This window comes from Oncorhynchus kisutch, linkage group LG25 (genome assembly GCF_002021735.2).
Source record: "Oncorhynchus kisutch isolate 150728-3 linkage group LG25, Okis_V2, whole genome shotgun sequence".
Lineage (NCBI taxonomy): Eukaryota > Metazoa > Chordata > Actinopteri > Salmoniformes > Salmonidae > Oncorhynchus > Oncorhynchus kisutch.
In genome coordinates this window covers 25334102-25354135 of record NC_034198.2, presented here as the reverse complement: position 1 = coordinate 25354135, position 20034 = coordinate 25334102, and the positions used below count along the sequence as shown (strand labels likewise).

At 44.3% G+C, this 20034-nt stretch overlaps 1 protein-coding gene across 7 annotated transcripts in view; it reads left to right on the top strand.

The window, feature by feature from the left end:
- The window catches only part of tanc2b (tetratricopeptide repeat, ankyrin repeat and coiled-coil containing 2b), a 213023-nt gene that overhangs the window by 75225 nt on the left and 117764 nt on the right, over positions 1-20034 (top strand). The window contains exon 1 of one of the 7 annotated variants that reach the window (XM_031805240.1): positions 11630-11833. The exons of 5 other annotated variants lie outside the window; for them this stretch is intronic. The gene's annotated coding sequence lies outside the window, so the exon portion shown is untranslated. Of the gene's footprint in view, positions 1-11629; positions 11834-20034 lie in introns of those variants that run through there. One more of the 7 variants, XM_031805238.1, reaches the window with a different exon arrangement.

Below are 20034 nucleotides of genomic sequence, written 5' to 3'. Positions count from 1 at the left end.
TCTTTCTTTCTTTCTTTCTTTCTTTCTTTCTTTCTTTCTTTCTTTCTTTCTTTCTTCTTTCTTTCTTTCTTTCTTTCTTTCTTTCTTTCTTTCTTTCTTTCTTCTTTCTTTCTTTCTTCTTTCTTTCTTTCTTTCTTTCTTTCTTCTTTCTTTCTTTCTTTCTTTTCTTTCTTTCTTTCTTTCTTTCTTTCTTTCTTTCTTTCTTTCTTTCTTTCTTTCTTTCTTTCTTTCTTTCTTTCTTTCTTTCTTTCTTTCTTCTTTCTTTCTTTCTTTCTTTCTTTCTTTCTTTCTTTCGCTCTCGCTGCATAAAGAGATGACTATGTCCTTCATCTGCATCTCGGTCAGATGGTGTTTGTTTGTAAGAGTTTTGTTGCTGTCACTTCACTGGCAGTACACTTACTGCCACACACACACACACACACACACACACACACACACACACACACACACGCAGCAGAACGACTGTGGTTGGAGAGCAGAGCTGAGTGAAATTGGCTAATTGCAAAGGGATTACAGGCAGCAACAGTGCAGTTAACATGACTGGCATACAGAATAGGGTTATTATGACGTGCTATCTCAAGACACAGCTGATTGGTTTACTGGTGCATGTGTGGAGTGCGGCTTGGTATGTTGTTGGATTCATATCACAGCACTGAAATGGAATGTAAAGATGGACCTTAAAATCTTATGCTGGCCTCAAGGATGAGTGAAAATATTTCAGCCATATTTGAAAAGCAAGAACATTACATTCTCTCAGAGCAGGAGTTGTGTTGTCACCACATAGAATAGAGCTTTATAGCACCCCATCTGTTGTAGTCTGCTATGAAACTCCTTGGGCTGTCCTTGGGAGGCTGGGAGAGCAGCAGGACTTCCCTTCCCTTCTCTGTCTGTCTCTGTCTCTGTCTCTTTCTGTCTCTCTCTCTGTCTCTCTCTCTGTCTCTCTCTGTGTGTGCCAGGAGCTCTTTCGATAATGAGGTAAAACACCACCAGTTAGTCGGCCTGTCAAATACACAGTGCAAAATGTTATTCTATCAAATCACATAGACAAACTACACTTGATTTTAATTGAAATATCAACAAGAGTCTATGAAATATCATACACTGGATGCTATTCTCAGTGTTATTACGGAGTAGACTGCTGTTGAGGATGTCAATAATCGTTGTCATCATGTCTATCAGTACAACATCAGTATTGCAGCTGACAGGTTTCCTGCTCTTCTATCTACACAATACACAAGATTGTCTATTTCACTGAACACAAGTAGTCTCATTAGATCTCAGTAAAAGGCAAGTGTTACTAGCATCACTTGATGCAGTGTCATCTTCAGACATCAGATAGGCTTTGAATAACCTCTTTGTTTAGATGATGATATGGATATTGAGAGACGTCTGACTAGGACACTGGCATACGATTAACAAAAGATCAGAGTTTAAGACTCCTACATCCCCAATAACATACTATGTAGAAGAATGAAGAAATGTATTGGGCATGCATTAGCTGGCGTGCGAGTGGGGATATGGGACATAGCCCAAGATTGGAGGGTCCATCCCTGCTGCTGGCATCTGACACATGGGCCTGAGCTGACTGGCACCCAGGGTGAGAGGGGTGAAGAGTGGAAGAAGGATGGATAGAGAGAGATATGGAGCCCAGAGTGAGAGAGAGGGATGGAGGGGAGCGATGGAGAAAGGGAGCTGGTGAGAGGTCACGAGGGATAGATGGAAAGGGATTGACGGCGAGTGTCTAAGAGGATTGGATAGATATCACAGCATTATGGTAATATCTTAATCTTGCGCTACGATTGGCTAGCTGGAAATGTTGCCTTAATACTTCTGTCTCTCCAATACTCTCAGATCTACAGGAGTGGCTGGGGAATAAGGGTTAAACCTGTAGGGACGAAGAGCAGGTCCATTTGGAATGTGCAGTGACAACTCTGCAGCTTTGAGACTAAAATGGGGTTCAGTTCTAGAATCCAGCAAATGACAAACTATTCCCTTTATAGTGCACTGCTTTTGGCCAGGGAACATGGTCAAAAGTAGTACCCTTTAAACAGAATAGGGTGTCATTTGGGACTCAGTCATACCCTCCAGCAGGCTACGGTAGCCTTCTGCTCTGTCTATGCTGTATTATTGATGGAGGCCCTTAATGAGCACTCAGACATGCCTTCAGTCTGTGGGCGGGCCACTTGAATTAATTAAAAAGATTGGCTGCTCCTGATTGGCTTGTCCTACTCCATACACAGTGTGTGTCCAAAATGGCACCCTATTACCTATATAGTAGACTACTTTTGACCAGAGTTCTATGGGCCCTGGTCAAAAGTAGTGCGCTATGGTGCCATTTGGGATGTGCACACAATAACGTCCCCTTCCTGTATTAACAAAGTTATAAAATGAATGGTTGAATTAAAGTAGAGTCACCACAGAGACCTAGTGATGTTGGATACAGTGAGAGGATACAAGAGGATCAGCCACACCACACGTCGGGTTATCAGGTTTATCCTTAAAACCCCATTAAATCCTCTATGTTTTCTAGATTAGCTTTGAAATATGTTTTATCCTCTAATGAAGGATAATACATTATGCAGGGCTCACTTGAAAAGGAGACCTGGTTCTCAATGTGACTTCCCTGGGTAAATAAAGGTGAAATAACAAGAAGACGTTCTCTGTGCAGCATAAAGACAATAAGACAGACATTGGTTGAATCATACACAGTGCTGTTGTGCGCTTCTCCAATTGCAGTGTTGTTGTAAAGACCAGAAACAGCCCTATGACACTAGGAGCATTGTGTTCCACTCCCTAGCTGATCCTATGATTTTGGTTTGAAAAGACCCAGCAGCATTAGATAATCAGTCTTTCAAACACTGGCCTCTCCATGAACACTTATATTATTGTTAGTTAGCAGATCTGGTATAAAAAATATTCAGTGTCCAAATGGCAAACTATTCCCTTTATAGTGCACTGCTTTTGGCCAGGGCTCATGGTCAAAAGTAGTACACTTTAAACAGTATTTGGGACTCAGACATACCCTACAGTAGCTCTCCTATCATGTTTCTTTCATCTAATGGCCATAAACATGTACATTAAACTGGTATGTAAACAGCATCTGTACTCTGCAGCTAGTGAATTAGAAAATATCGTGTATCCAAAATGGCATCTAGGGTTCCATTTGGGATGCAGTCAGTATCTGTAGCCAGTGAAGGGGAAACTAAATAATGAATCAATATGGTGCAGCACAGCTGTGGAAAGGGAAACACTGACATTGGTAACTAAGGACGACAGCAATGCCTTGTCTGTCTAATGTACTGGATCTTCTCCTACAGTAGGCTGGGCTAAAGCATGTTGTTAAGCTTCAGTCCCAAATCATCCTGTCCCCCATGGAGTACACTACTTTTGAACAGGCCTAGTGCACTATCTAGGGAATAGGGGTGTGAATGCTTAAACAAAGATGGGATCCTTAACGTTGAGAAAAATTCCTAACTGAAAAAAGTGAATTTTTATGATATATTTTTTCTTTGTTTTAACAGAAAACCATAAACATTTTTTAAAAAATGCCAGTTTAAATGTTAAGAGCATTTGTCCTTTTGTCACATCCCTAATAGGGTGCCATTTGGGGGACAACCTTTGTCTGCTGTTGACATTTCATCTGCATTCAGTAGTGTGAGGGGGCTGTATAGACAGAGGCAGTGAACTGCTACAGCCCTGTCTTACTGAAGCTAGTCTTGTTGTTCGTCCAGGATGCACAGGGTTGTTCTGTTGTCATCAGATGAGAGAAGGAGATTAGCCATGTTTATAATGCCGTATGTCGTAGACCACTAGTTTTTGTACACAATTATTTATGATCTTCTAAAGCTAGAGTTCTATTTTGGTTTAAGTACAGTATCCACCATCAATATGCTATTGTGTGGGTGGCCCACAGGTGTAACCTAGCACTTCTGAAAGAGCAGTCAGTGACAGCAGGGTGGACTCCACCATGCAACCTCCTCATTGTTCGTCGATGACCTCATCACTGGGTGCCCAGGTGATAAAGCACAGGTGACACTGCTGCCCTCCGAAGGTATAAAACAATCGACCCCGTCTCTCTCGGTGGAAACATGCGCTTAGTGATGCCCTCATCACTAGGCACCTGTAACCTCATCTGGCCTCATCACCGGGCAATCATGTCAACAAAGCGGCTGGAAACAGAATGGTGGCCGGAAACAGAATGTCCTCTGAAGGTCAGAAATGTCAGAGGAGAGGGTGGCGAGATCTGGTGAAGGGTACCAAAAAATGTCTGCAGCATTGAAGGTCTCCAAGAACACATTGGCCTTCATTATTCATAAATAGAAGTAGTTTGTAACCAGCAAAACTCTTCCTAGAGCTGGACGCCTGGCCAAACGGAGCAATCGGGGGAGAAGGGCATTGGTCAGGGAGGTGACCAAGAAGTTGACCAAGAACCTGATGGTCACTCTGATAGAGTTCCAAAGGTCCTCTGTGGAGATGGGAGAACCTTCCAGAAGGACAACCATCTCTGCAACACTCCACCAATCAAGCCTTTATGGGAGAGTGGCCAGACAGAAGCCACTCCCCAGAGCAAAGTACAAAGAGATCCTTGATGAAAACCAGCTCCAGAGCGCTCAGGGCCTCAGACGGGGGCTGGAGTTGTAGTATGAATAGTTAACATAAGTATTGGTGGAATTTACAATGTTGTTTGTGCTCAGCTGGTTGCCCTTTTCTCATGGCACATCTTGCTGTTGTGATTACACATTGTGGTTTTAACAGACATGGGAGTTTATCAATGTTGAATTAGTTTTCAAATTCTTTGAGGGTCTATGTGATCTGTGGGAAATAGATGTCTCTAATGAGGTCATACATTTGTCAGGATGTTAGGAACTGCAGCTCTGTCACAGTGGTCAGGTCAGGTATTCTGCTATTGTGTACACTCTGTTGGGTCTAATTGTGTTGCTGTCCTGGGGCTCTGTGGGGTCTGTTTGTGTATGTGAGCAGTGTCCCTCTACCAGCTGCCAGCGGGGGCCCTTTCCAGGTCAATCTCTTTGTAGATATTTCTGTATTTCATTTTCAATAAATTAGCAAAAATGTCTAAAAACATGTTTTCACTTTGTCATCATTATTGGGTAATGTGTGTAGATGTGTGAGAGTAAAAACTATTGAATCCATTTAGAATTTGGGCTGTAACACAACAAAATGCAATAAGTCAAGGTGTATGAATACTTTCTGAAGGTACTGTACCTCTGTTGCCCTGGCCAGCTCACTATGTGCCTCCATTTAGTGACCTACTTTGAGTCAGCCATTGTTGTCTGGAATGTATCCACCCCTGTCCCCTCCACCACCTCTTTGACACCCCTTCACCTCTCTACCCCTCAACCCCCTTTTATGCCCCTACAACTGTCATATCCACCACCAAAACCCCTTATGTTTGTCCCCATCAGTCATAATGTTGCTCCCCATCAGTCATAATGTTGCTCCCCACCAGCCATAATGGGTATGTTGCTCCCCTCCATTCATAATGGGTCTGTTTCTCCCTGCCAGTCATAATGTTGCCCCCCACGTTGCCCCCCACCAGTCATAATGGGTCTGTTGCTCCCCGCCAGTCATAATGTTGCCCCCCACTAGTCATAATGTTGCTCCCCACCAGTCATAATGTTGCTCCCCACGTTGCCCCCCACCAGTCATAATGGGTCTGTTTCTCCCTACCAGTCATAATGGGTCTGTTGCTCCCCGCCAGTCATAATGTTGCTCCCCACCCATCATAATGGGTCTGTTGCTCCCCACCAGTCATAATGTTGCCCCCCCACTAGTCATAATGTTGCTCCCCACCAGTCATAATGGGTCATTTGCTCCCCACCAGCCAAAATGTTGCTCCCCGCCAGTCATAATGTTGCTCCCAACAAACCATATTGTTATTCCCCTCCAGTCATAATGGATCTGTTGCTCCCCACCAGTCATAATGGGTCTGTTGCTCCCCACCAGTCATAATGGGTCTGTTGCTCCCCACCAGTCATACCGGGTCGGTTGCTCCCCACCAGTCATAATGGGTATGTGGCTCCCCACCAGTCATAATGTTGTGCTCCCCACCAGTCATAATGTTGCTCCCCACCAGTCACAATGTTGCTCCCCTCCAGTAATAATGGGTCTGTTTTTCCCCACCTGTCATAATGGGTCTGTTGCTCCCCACCAGTCATAATGGGTCTGTTGCTCCCCACCAGTCATAATATTGTCCCCCATTAGTCATAATGGGTCTGTTGCTCCCCACCTGTCATAATGGGTCTGTTGCTCCCCACCAGTCATTATGGGTCTGTTGCTCCCCACCAGCCATAATGTTGCTCCCCACCAGTCATAATGGGTCTGTTGCTCCCCACCAGTCATAATGGGTCTGTTGCTCCCCACCTGTCATTATGGGTCTGTTGCTCCCTACCAGTCATAATGGGTCTGTTGCTCCCCACCTGTCATAATATTGTCCCCCACCAGTAATAATGGGTCTGTTGCTCCCCACCAGCCATAATGGGTCTTTTGCTCCCCACCAGCCATAATGGGTCTTTTGCTCCCCACCAGCCATAATGTTGCTCCCCACCAGTCATAATGTTGCTCCCCACCAGTCATAATGGGTCTGTTGCTCCCCACCAGCCATAATGGGTATTTTGCTCCCCACCAGCCATAATGTTGCTCCCCACCTGTCATAAGGGGTCTGTTGCTCCCCACCAGTCATAATGGGGCTTGCTCCACACCAGTCATAATGTTGTGCTCCGCACCAGTCATAATGTTGCTCCCCACCTGTCATAATGTTTCTCCCCACCAGTCATAATGGGTCTGTTGCTCCCCGCCAGTCATAATGTTGCTCCCCACCCGTCATAATGTTGCCCACACCCGTCATAATGGGTCTGTTGCTCCCCACCAGTCATAATAGGTCTGTTGCTCCCCACCAGTCATAATGGGTCTGTTGCTCCCCACCAGTCATTATGGGTCTGTTGCTCCCCACCAGCCATAATGTTGCTCCCCACCAGTCATAATGGGTCTGTTGCTCCTCACCAGTCATAATGGGTCTGTTGCTCCCCACCAGCCATGATGGGTCTGTTGCTCCCCACCAGCCATGATGGGTCTGTTGCTCCCCACCAGTCATACCGGGTCAGTTGCTCCCCACCAGTCATACCGGGTCGGTTGCTCCCCACCAGTCAAAATGGGTCGGTTGCTCCCCAACGGTCATAATGTTGTGCTCCCCACCAGTCATAATGTTGCTCCCCACCAGCCATATTGTTGCTCTCCAAGTCACAATGTTGCTCCCCACCAGTCATAATGGGTCTGTTGCTCCCCACCAGTCATAATATTGTCCCCCATTAGTCATAATGGGTCTGTTGCTCCCCACCTGTCATAATGGGTCTGTTGCTCCCCACCAGTCATTATGGGTCTGTTGCTCCCCACCAGCCATAATGTTGCTCCCCACCAGTCATAATGGGTCTGTTTCTCCCCTCCAGTCATAATGGATCTGTTGCTCCCCACCAGCCATACCGGGTCGGTTGCTCCCCACCAGTCATACCGGGTAGGTTGCTCCCCACCAGTCATACCTTGTCGGTTGCTCCCCACCAGTCAAAATGGGTCTGTTGCTCCCCACCAGTCATAATATTGTCCCCCATTAGTCATAATGGGTCTGTTGCTCCCCACCTGTCATAATGGGTCTGTTGCTCCCCACCAGTCATTATGGGTCTGTTGCTCCCCACCAGCCATAATGTTGCTCCCCACCAGTCATAATGGGTCTGTTGCTCCCCACCAGTCATTATGGGTATGTTGCTCCCCACCAGTCATAATTGGTCTGTTGATCCCCACCTGTCATAATATTGTCCCCCACCAGTCATAATGGGTATGTTGCTCCCCACCAGCCATAATGGGTATTTTGCTCCCCACCAGCCATAATGTTGCTCCCCACCAGTCATAATGTTGCTCCCCACCAGTCATAATGGGTCTGTAGCTCCCCACCAGTAATAATGTCGCTCCCCACCAGCCATAATGTTGCTCCCCACCTGTCATAATGGGTCTGTTGCTCCCCACCAGTCATAATGGGGCTTGCTCCACACCAGTCATAATGGGGCTTGCTCCACACCAGTCATAATGTTGTGCTCCGCTCCAGTCATAATGTTGCTCCCCACCAGTCATAATGGGTCTGTTTCTCCCCTCCAGTCATAATGGATCTGTTGCTCCCCACCAGCCATAATGGGTTTGTTGCTCCCCACCAGCCATAATGGGTCTTTTGTTCCCCACCAGCCATAATGTTGCTCCCCACCTGTCATAATGGGTATGTTGCTCCCCACCAGTCATAATGGGTCTGTTGCTCCCCACCAGTCATGATGGGTCTGTTGCTCCCCACCAGTCATACCGGCTCGGTTTCTCCCCACCAGTCATACCGGGTCGGTTGCTCCCCACCAGTCATACCGGGTCGGTTGCTCCCCACCAGTCAAAATGGGTCTGTTGCTCCCCACCAGTCATAATGTTGTGCTCCCCACCAGTCATAATGTTGCTCCCCACCAGCCATACTGTTGCTCCCAGCCAACTATATTGTTGCTCTCCACCAGTCACAATGTTGCTCCCCTCCAGTAATAATGGGTCTGTTGTTCCCCACCTGTCATAATGGGTCTGTTGCTCCCCACCAGTCATAATGGGTCTGTTGCTCCCCACCAGTCATAATATTGTCCCCCATTAGTCATAATGGGTCTGTTGCTCCCCACCAGTCATAATATTGTCCCCCATTAGTCATAATGGGTCTGTTGCTCCCCACCAGTCATTATGGGTCTGTTGCTCCCCACCTGTCATAATATTGTCCCCCACCAGTCATAATGGGTCTGTTGCTCCCCACCAGCCATAATGGGTCTTTTGCTCCCCACCAGCCATAATGTTGCTCCCCACCAGTCATAATGTTGCTCCCAACCAGCCATAATGGGTCTGTTGCTCCCCACCAGTAATAATGTTGCTCCCCACCAGTCATAATGTTGCTCCCCTCCAGTAATAATGGGTTTTGCTCCCCACCAGTCATAATGGGTTTGTTGCTCCCCACCAGCCATAATGGGTATGTTGCTCCCCACCAGCCATAATGTTGCTCCCCACCTGTCATAATGGGTCTGTTGCTCCCCACCAGTCATAATGGGGCTTGCTCCACACCAGTCATAATGTTGTGCTCCGCACCAGTCATAATGTTGCTCCCCACCTGTCATAATGTTTCTCCCCACCAGTCATAATGGGTCTGTTGCTCCCCGCCAGTCATAATGTTGCTCCCCACCCGTCATAATGTTGCCCACACCCGTCATAATGGGTATGTTGCTCCCCACCAGTCATAATAGGTCTGTTGCTCCCCACCAGTCATAATGTTGCCCCCCACTAGTCATAATGTTGCTCCCCACCAGTCATAATGGGTCTTTTGCTCCCCACCAGCCATAATGTTGCTCCCCACCAGTCAATATGTTGTGCTACCCACCAGTCATAATGTTGCCCCCCCACTAGTCATATTGTTGCTCCCCACCAGTCATAATGGGTCTTTTGCTCCCCACCAGCCATAATGTTGCTCCCCACCAGTCATAATGTTGTGCTCCCCACCAGTCATAATGGGTCTGTTGCTTCCCACCAGTCATAATGTTGTTCCCCACCAGTCATAATGGGTCTGTTGCTTCCCACCAGTCATAATGTTGTGCTTCCCACCAGTCATAATGTTGTTCCCCACCAGTCATTATGGGTCTGTTGCTCCCCACCAGTCATTATGGGTCTGTTGCTCCCCACCAGTCATAATGTTGTGCTCCCCACCAGTCATAATGTTGTGCTCCCCACCAGTCATAATGTTGTGCTCCCCACCAGTCATAATGTTGTGCTCCCCACCAGTCATAATGTTGTGCTCCCTACCAGTCATAATGTTGTGCTCCCTACCAGTCATAATGTTGTGCTCCCCACCAGTCATAATGTTGTGCTCCCCACCAGTCATAATGGGTCTGTTGCTCCCCACCAGTCATAATGTTGTGCTCCCTACCAGTCATAATGTTGTGCTCCCCACCAGTCATAATGGGTCTGTTGCTCCCCACCAGTCATAATGTTGTGCTCCCTACCAGTCATAATGTTGTGCTCCCCACCAGTCATATTGTTGCCCCCCCCAGTAATAATGGGTCTGTTGCTCCCCACCTATAATGTTATTTTTCATATTTCATGGTTCTTTCATGGTTCATATTTCATGGTTCTTTCATGGTTCATATTTCATGGTTCTTTCATGGTTCATATTTAATGGTTCTTTGAGACGAATAGGAAACACTCATCGTGGTAACAAAGATGGACTATAACAAAGGGTCTGTTCAGTTGTCAGAATGGAACGTTCTCGTTCCAGCAGTACAGTGGGCAGTCAGTGCGTGGGTAAAACAGGTCTGGTCTAACCTCTTCCTATGCTCTTTCCTCTTTTCTCTATCACTCCAGAAGAACAGCGGAACTCTGCCTCTTCTTTTCCATCTAACTCCTCCCCTCTTCACTCCCCTCCTCTCTTCTCTCTCTATCACTCCAGAACAACAAACAAAACTGCCATCTCTCCTCCCCTCTTGTCATCTCTCCCTCTCTCTCTCCAGTGTCTCTACCAAAGGCACAGTGGAAATGTGAAACCTGTTATTGTGTTGGCTGTTTGCGTGTCACCTCGTGTTGCATTCTGCGTTGTGTTCTGCCCTTATTTCATGTGCCATGTTGACATATTGATTAGAGGCCTTCATAGCCTTCAGGTGTTCATAGCCTGATGTGTGAAAGTGTGTGTGAGATGGAGCAGTCAGATAGTCACAGTAGCATGAATGCCTCATTCTGACAACACCTGAGCACTGATAAGACTGCTGCTGGTTTCAGAGTCCCAGAAATAGACCCCGATCCACCAACAGACCAATAATGATGACGTCTGGGTGATGGTTGGTTTGTTAATTTATGATTTTTTTTTATTCTATTCAATGTGCATGAGTTTATCCTCTTTTCTGAAATCGACACCTAATAAAATGTTGTGACTCCTTCCTTGTTTTTTTGTTTTGTTTGTTTGTTTATATCTGAGTGCCCTAAGATATAAAGTGCAATAAGAGAAGAGTTGCTAGGGAGGTCTCTCCCAGGAGAAAGTATACATCATAGGAAACACTAGCTGATTTGGTGCAGAAGGGTTGCTTGTTCATATGATGCGCAGACATTTTAGGATACTTCACAAATGTAGGCCTATGCACAGGCACCTTTCATTCAGAATAGTTGTGTTAATAATGAGAATGAATTACAGCACACATACTGTATATGACTTGGTTGTCTTTGTATTTCTAAATGATTATTAATCTGTTATTTTTCAAAAAATATACTAATATAAATGTTGGATCTAGAATGAGGATCTGTTTAGCAAGGATATTGGTACTACAAGGGTTAATGAGGTCTGCCCTGACTGAGAGAGCTGGAGGCAGGATGAGAGGGAGTTATTGCTGCTAGCAGAGAGCAAGATGAGAAAGGGGGAGGAGGGAGAGAGTGCCTGTCTGCTGGTGAGTGTGTGTGTGTATATGCATGCAACGCGCCCCAATGTGTGTGTGTGTGTGTACATGTGCACAGCACGCCTCTGTGTGTGTGTGTGCTGACACCTGGTGCTTTCTTTCCTCGCTGCTTGCTCACACTGAGGAGAGCTCTCTCCTTGTCTGGGCCACGCTTTACCTCTCCTGCTCTCTTTTCCCTACCTCTTTTTCACCCCTCTCTTTTTTCTACCCTTCAGCATTCCTTCCTCCTCAGTCTCCCTCTCTCTTTCCTTTGTTTTGGATCTTCCTTACTCTATGGTGCAGGATTATTGAATTGCCTGGGAAGCCAAGACGTTGGACTGACAAAGGTGAGCTGGATACAGGGAACTCTGAGAGTCTGGACTGAAGGTCTGGGTGGAGAATAGGGGAGGGAATGGACTGTTATTATTTAGATTAATAGAAATAGTCTATTCAGTAGCCTGTTTTTTTGTCAGTGTTTTGGACCTGTTTAGCAGATGTCTGTTTCCCTCTGTTCTCTGTTGCTGTGGCTCTGTGGTTCTTCCTGTTGTGTCACCTTGGCCCAGGTATGGGGCCTTCACACCAATCAGGTTCTGAGTCACGCAAGTTCCCACCCCTTAGCAGTGTGTGTGAGGGGGGGGGGGTCTCAGCTCTGTGCTTGTGTGTTTACTGATTTTCTTCATAATAATGCAGGTTGTAAATACATACTGAATGCTCATGTCCCTCGTTGTTGATTGAGGGATCCTAACGTTATATTGTTGTGCTTCTATCCATGGGAGATGCATCATTGAGCAGCACCCATACTTCTCCCCCAGGATCTAGTGTTACCATGGCCATCTCTCACCCACTTTGACCATCCATGCTGTCTCTCTCAATCTCTCTCTCTCTCTCTCTCTCTCTCTCTCTCTCTCTCTCTATCTCTCACCCACCCACTCAGCTCACCCTGGGATATTTCTGGAGAAGAAAATAAGAAATATGAGAGAAGAGAGGAAGATATAACAGGAGAGCAGGGAGCTAAATGTTCTAGCCTTTCGTGGGCTACTGAGGGTCCTCGCAACTCCATCTTTCTCCCCTCTTCCCAGTCATCCCCCCTCTGTCTATCCATCTACGCAGGTCCTATACCTTGTCTGTCAGCCACCTCCCTGTCTCCCCATCCCCCTCTCATCTCAAGTCCCCTCTCTCACTCCCCAATCTTTCCTCATATTCACCCCATGCTGTCTCCTCCACACCCATCTTTCCAATCTGTATTCTCTTCTCGATTCCTCTCTCATCCTCGCTAGAGTCTACCTTTACGTCATGCACACCCCCACACACACACCACACCTTCCAGCTCCAGATTGTGAAAGCCTGTTCTAGACAAGCATATGCTTGTGAACTGAGCAATGTAAAATGTTGTCCCTTTAAATGTTGATGCTGTGGGACTTTGCCCCACACCATCTCTCCCCCCACGTTTGCAGTAGCAGTAGCATCTTGTTGATTTTGCCAGTCGAGGAACTCTCTTTCATGTTCCCTCTTGATGTGAATGGGCTCATTGGCTGTGGAGCGCTGTGAGGTTTAAATAGGAAGAAGTGCCCTTGCTGTGTGTGCAGGTATATTATTATTGAAAGCTGAGGGTAGCAAAATACATACTGTGTAAATAAGTAGCTTCCAGAATCCTGAATACATGGGCATCAGCATTGTTCTTTATTTCACCTTACCTTAAATGGGGTCACGGGAAACAGTGACACAGTTATTATGAAGATATTTACATATTATTAACTCCGTGAGCGTGTACATGTGTTTGTGTGTGTGTGTGTGTGTATGCTATTACACTGTAATGGAAAACTGTAATTTATACAATAATTTTGGCTATTATCTTCAGTGAAATAGTGTGAAAGCATTATACTGCAGAATACTGTAAATGATGGTGCATTGTGGGAAAATGTTGTTGGTAGGGAAATAATTGCTGTATTTGAAATGGTAGTGTAATTCCACTCGACATAATACAGTACCCTACGATATGTTTGGAGTGCCAAAAACGTTTTGACCACAACTGGGTACATGGTATGGTAGCCAATTTATGATTTTGCCTACATTTGAAGTATGAGACATTTATTGAATTACTTCATGTTTCATTATTTGTTTCAGTTGTCTCATGCTTTTTTTGTGATGGGATACTGTCTCTTCAAGAGATCATGCAGCAGCTCATGTCCACTTTTATTTGGGCTTGTGGGTTTTGTTTTACATTCTAGAACGCTAGTTGTAATTGTCCCTTTTTGTCAACTGTAGTTTTGCTGTAGAGTCATACGGTGTTCTCATATTTGTTATCCCTGTATAAATAATTGTACTTACCTGAAGATACTTAGCTTTAATTGAGTTACTTACAGTACCCGAGTAAGTGACGCATGTCTACCATTTTTCCATGGTCAAAATAACACTCTGAAATGATGAAAATTAAGATAATGCCCTTTTGGTGTAAGAGCTGTTTGAAAAAAAATGAAATGCCTGAAATGTCAGCCTGTTCAGATGGGATGGAGTTTTTTACCCAGATCATGACGTCACAATCTGATCTGATTATTCTGACCAATAAATGACCCAGTCATTTTTTAGTTGCCTACAGTGCCTCCAGGAAGTATTCATTCCCCTTGACTTATTACACATGTTGATTTAAATCTTTTTTTCTTACTCATCGACACACAATATCACGACATGACAAAGTGAAAACATGTTTGCAAATGTATTGAAAATGAAATAAATATCTAATTTACATAAGTATTCACACTCCTGAGTAAATACATGTTAGAATCACCTTTGGCAGTGATTACAGCTGAGTCTTTATGGTTAAGAGCTTTGCACACCTGGACACATTCAACTTTTTAAAATTGTTCAAGCTCTGTCAAGTTCGTTGTTGATCATTGCTAGACAGGTATGTTCAAGTGTTGCTATAGATTTTTAAGCTGATTTACGTCAAAACTGTAACTAGTCCACTCAGGAACAGTCAAAGTTGTCTTGGTAATTAACTCCAGTGTATATTTGGCCTTGTGTTTTAGGTTATTGTTATGCTGAATGGTGAATTCGTCTCCCAGTGTCTGTTGGAAAGCAGACTGAACCAAATCCTCTAGGATTTTGCCTGTGCTTAGCTCTATTCCATTGATTTTTTATCCTAAATAACTCCCTACTGTAGTCCTTGTCGAGAACAAGCATACCCATAACATGATGCAGCCACCACCATGTTTGAAAATATGAAGGGTGGTACTCAGTGATGTTGGATTTGCCCTAAACATAACACTTTGATTCCAGGACATAAATGTAATTTATTAGCCACATTTTCTGCAGTTTTACTGCATGCATGTTTTGTAATATTTTTATTTTGCACAGGCTTCCTTCTTTTCACTCTGTCATTCCTATCACAGCCATTAAACTCTGTAACTGTTTTAAAGTCACCACCGGACTGGTGAAATCCCTGATTGGTTTCCTTCCTCTCGGGCAAAGTTAAGGACGCCTATATCTCTGTAGTGACTGGGTGTATTGATACACCATCCAAAGTGTAATTAATAACTTCACCATGCTCAAAGGGATACTAAATGTCAGCCTTTTTTTTACCCATCTATCAATAGGTGCCCTTCTTTGTGAGGCATTGGAAAACCTCCCTGGTCTTTGTGGTTGAATCTGTGTTTGAAATTCGCTGCTCGACTGAAGGATCTTACAGATACAGTGCCATCGGAAAGTATTCAGACCCCTTCACTTTTTCCACATTTTGTTACGTTACAGCCTTATTCTAAAATGTATTACATCTACATGCAATAACCCATAATTACAAAGCGAAAACAGCTGTGTAGAATTATTTGCAAATGTATTAAAAATAAAAAACAGATACCTTATTTACATAAGGATTCAAACCCTTTGCTATGAGACACAAAATTGAGCTCAGGTGCATCTGGTTTCCATTGATCATCCTTGAGATGTTTCTACAACTTGATTGTGGTAAATTCAATTGATTGGACATGATTTGGAAAGGTACACACTTGTCTATGTAAAATCCCACAGTTGAAAGTGCATGTCTGAACAAAAACCAAGACATGAGGTCGAAGGATTTGTCCGTAGAGCTCAGAGACAGGATTGTGTTGAGGCACAGTTCTGGGGAAGGGTACCAAAACATTTCTGCAGCATTGAAGCTCCCCAAGAACAGAGTGGCCATCATTTTTAAATGGAAGACGTTTGGAACCATCTAGACTCTTACTAGAGCTGGCCGCCCGGCCAAACTAAGCAATCGGGGTAGAAGGGTCTTGGTCAGGAAGGTGACCAAGAACCCGATGGCCACTCTGACAGAACTCCAGAGATCCTCTGTGGAGATGGGAGGACCTTCCAGAAGTACAACCATCTCTGCAGCACTCCACCAATCAGTCCTTTATGGTAGAGTGGCCAGACTGAAGCCACTCCTCAGTAAAAGGCACATGACAGCCTACTTTGAGTTTGCCAAAAGATACCTAAAGGACTCAGACCACGAGTCCAGATTCTCTGGTCTGATGAAATCAATATTAAACTCTTTGTCCTGAATTCCAAGCATCACGCCTGGAGGAAACCTGGCACCCTCCCTAGGGTGAAGCATAGTGGTTGCAGCGTCATGCTGTGTGGAGGTTTTTCAGCGGCAGGGACTGGGAGACTAGTCAGGATCGAGGCAAAGATGAATGGAGCAAAGTACAGAGAGATCCTTGATGAAAACCTGCTCCAGATTACTCAGGACCTCAGACTAGGGCGAACACAACCAAGACAATGCAGGAGTGGCTTCGGGGCAAGTCTTGGGACAAGTATTATTATTTGACCCTGCTGGTCATCTATTAACATTTGAACATCTTGGCCATGTTCTTTTATAATCTCCATCCAGCACAGCCAGAAGAGGACTGGCCACCCCTCATAGCCTGGTTCCTCTCTAGGTTTCTTCCTAGGTTCCTAGCCACCGTGCTTCTACACCTGGTTTCAGGATGGGTTTCTGTACAGCAATTTGAGATATCAGTTGATGTAAGAAGGACTTTATAAATACATTTGATTTTGATTTGAAGTCTCTGAATGTCGTTGAGTGGCCCAGCCAGAGCCTGGACTTGAACCCGATCTAATATCTCTGGAGAGACCTGAAAATAGCTGTGCAGCAACGCTCCCCATCCAACCTGACAGAGCTTGAGAGGATCTGCAGAGAAGATTGGGAGAAACTCCCCAAAAACAGATGTGCCAAGCTTGTAGCGTCATACCCAAGAAGACGCGAGGCTGTAATCGCTGCCAAAGGTGCTTCAACAAAGTACTGAGTAAAGGATCTGAATACCTATGTAAATGTGATTTTTCCGTTTTTTATTTTTAATACATTTGCAAACGTTTCTAAAAACCTGTTTTTCCTTTGTTATTATGGGGTATTGTGTGTCGATTGATGAGGGAAAAAAATACAATTTAATCAATTTTAGAATAAGGCTTTGACGTAACAAAATGTGGAAAACATCAAGTGGTCTGAACACTTTCCAAAGGTACTGTATCTGTAAGGTCCTAATTGTATGTGTGGGGTACAGAGAGGAGGTCATAACAAATAAATCATGTTTTTACACTATTATTGCACACACAGTGAGTCCATGCAACTTATTGTGTGACTTGTGAAGCAGATCTTTACTCCTGAACTTATTTAGGTTTGCCATTAAAAAAGGTGTTGAATACTCAGCTTTTCATTTTTAATTAATCTGTAACAAATTCTAAGAATATAATTCCACTTTGACATTGAGGGGTATTGTGTGTAGGCCAGTGGCACAATCTAAATGTAATCAATTGAATACTTTCCGAAGGAACTGCATGTATCCTCCTACTTTGAAGGGGTAAGCGGGGTAGGCTCTAGACTAGAGTCTTAACCTTTATTTAACTAGGCAAGTCAGTTTAAGAACAAGTTCTTATTTATAATGACTGCCTACTCCGGAAAAACCCAGACGACACTGGGCAAATTGTGTACCGTTCTATTGGACTCCCAATCACGGCCAGATGTGATACAGCCTGGATTCGAAACAGGTACTGTAGTGACGCCTCTTGCACTACTGGGATGCAGTGCCTTAGACCGCTGCGCCACTCAGGAGCCCAAACCTATCAGGGCTGTGTATGTAAATATATTCAGATTTGTATCAGCACGCCCACATGATCAGACTGAGCAAAAAGAGGTAAAAGGATAAAAAATATATTTGCTGATTTTCATAAAATAAATGTACACAAGGATTTAGTAGGCATACAGTGATTTAAAAATACAATTAAGAAGACTTTATGGGGGTTTTAACTCATTTGTGGTTATAGTGCCACATCATTTTAAAATGTATTGTGGACAGATTGGAGTGGCAGCTATCTCTTAAACTTTTAATGGTTGAGCATTTTGCCCTGTAGTTGCTGCCAGTTTGGGAGCCTTTGTTAAGGCCTCTAGAAGTGCAAGTGATCTAATACACCTAATATTAATTGATATACTGTAATGTTTTAACACATTGCCTAGCAGCCAACTTGCTTGCACCAATCCCATGTAATTACGGTAAAATACTGTAAAATCTCACCCCAATTAATTTAATTTATTCATTAATTCATTCCAATTACAGTAGAATTAACTTTTATTTGTATTTTTTTACAGTATAATAGTCAATTATACTGTATCTTACTGTGTCATTATACAGTGCTTGCTTTGATACTGTATTAGGATTACAGTAGTTGTACTGCAATATGAAATACAGTAACTTATTTGCTACTTTGCTGCCTGTGACTGTCAAATTTGCCTAAGCTAGCCTAGCCCTGTCTTCCTTCCCTCCCTCCCTCCCTCTCAGGGTTAATACGTTGGGGAGAGGCAGAGTGGACACGTGCACGCAAGAACACCCGACACTCATTCACCCTCAGATTCAGACTTTACAAAATGCCCTGTGCAGAGTAGAGTGGACACTCTGGATGTAGCCCCCCTACCCAACCCCACCCTTAGATTCAGACTATAGGCTTCCAGTCATGCCAGACAGAAAGAATGTCTACACATTCGGTTGTGTTTTCTGGAAGAACAGGAGTGCTAATCCATTTAAGGTAACTATCATTGTTTCTTTCTTTATTTGCTTTTTTGAATTCACATTAGCTTTTGCAGAAGCAGCATCTACTCTTCCTGGGGTAATTGCCAAGTCATATCCTCTCAAATATATATCTTCTTAAATTACTGGGTAAAGTGTTTTGGCAGTGGTTTACAAGCTGGCAGTCACATACTGTGTTTTCTACTTTATTTCTATTTGTGTAAAATAATGTTTAATTATTCAAGCCTGCTTGTTCACAGTTCACTCCTCTGCCTGCAATGGAGATGTTGCGTTTGTGTGTGTTCTTGTGTGAGGCATCTATTGCCAGTGTTGTTGAGTACAGGATGAGTGATTGCATTGCTAACGGAGGATAAGGATAAGGGAGCGTGAGGGAAGAGGGCATACTCTCTCCCCATCCTCTCTCTCTATCTCTCTCTCTCTGTGTGTTCTCCTTTATCTCCCTCCCTCCCTCTTTCTGTCTCTCTCTACTCTTCCCCCTCTCTCTCTCCTTTCTTTCATCCCTCCCTCTATATTCTCCTCTCTCTCTCCTCTCTGGACTAATGGTTGCCCCCTGCCATTTGAAAGCTCTGTACTCAGATTGGAATAGAAGAACAGACAATGACACCTTTCATATCTGACATCAGATGACGTCTCTTCCCTAGGGAGAGTTTTTTTTCTTCTCCAAAGTGATATTTTCTCAGTTCATATGGTCATTGTGTTATTACTGTACTGTTGTTGTTAGGGGACAGGTTTGTGTCACACAAAGGACTGTTTATCGCCATGACACAGACACTTTGATGTTATGATGTAAACTGTTGTTGCCCTCATATTAACCCAATGCTCATCCTTGATTCTCCTATTCAAAATCAATGGTTTATTTAAATGCCGTCTGTGAAGATTGATAGATTACTCACTCATTATTATTGAATGCACTGCAGTGAGACCTCTGTGCATCCCAAATGGCACCCTATTCCCTATTGTGCACTACTTTTGACCAGGGCTTATAGGGCTCTGATCAAAAGTAGTGCACTCTAAAGGGAATAGTGTGCCATTTGTTTATGTCAGAATCAGAACCTTTTGCCATTTATTTACCTGGTATACAATAGTTTGCAGTGAACAGTAGACAGTAGAGACTGACATATGCCTCCATAGCAGGGTACTCACAGCTCCTACAGTACACTGGAGGTCAGAGAGAGTGTGAGAGTGTGACTGCATTGTCACTGTGCTGAGAGAAAGATGGGGAGGGAGACTGGGAAGAGAGAAAAGGAGAGAGTGAGTGAGTGAAGGTGATAGTGATTTGGGTGATGGTAGCTAGCCTTGAGGTCCAGAAATGCACTTTGTAAATGAAATACACTATCATTATTATTGTTATTATGGCAGTAGAGAGAGAAATTGAAAATGAAATTGAAAATGCTCAGTTAGCTTGGTGCTGCTTCTTTATGTATAAAATATGGATTCCAAAAAAGTCAGTCCTCCATGGTGCTGATCAATGGAACGCCTCAAGGAAGACCAGGAGCTAT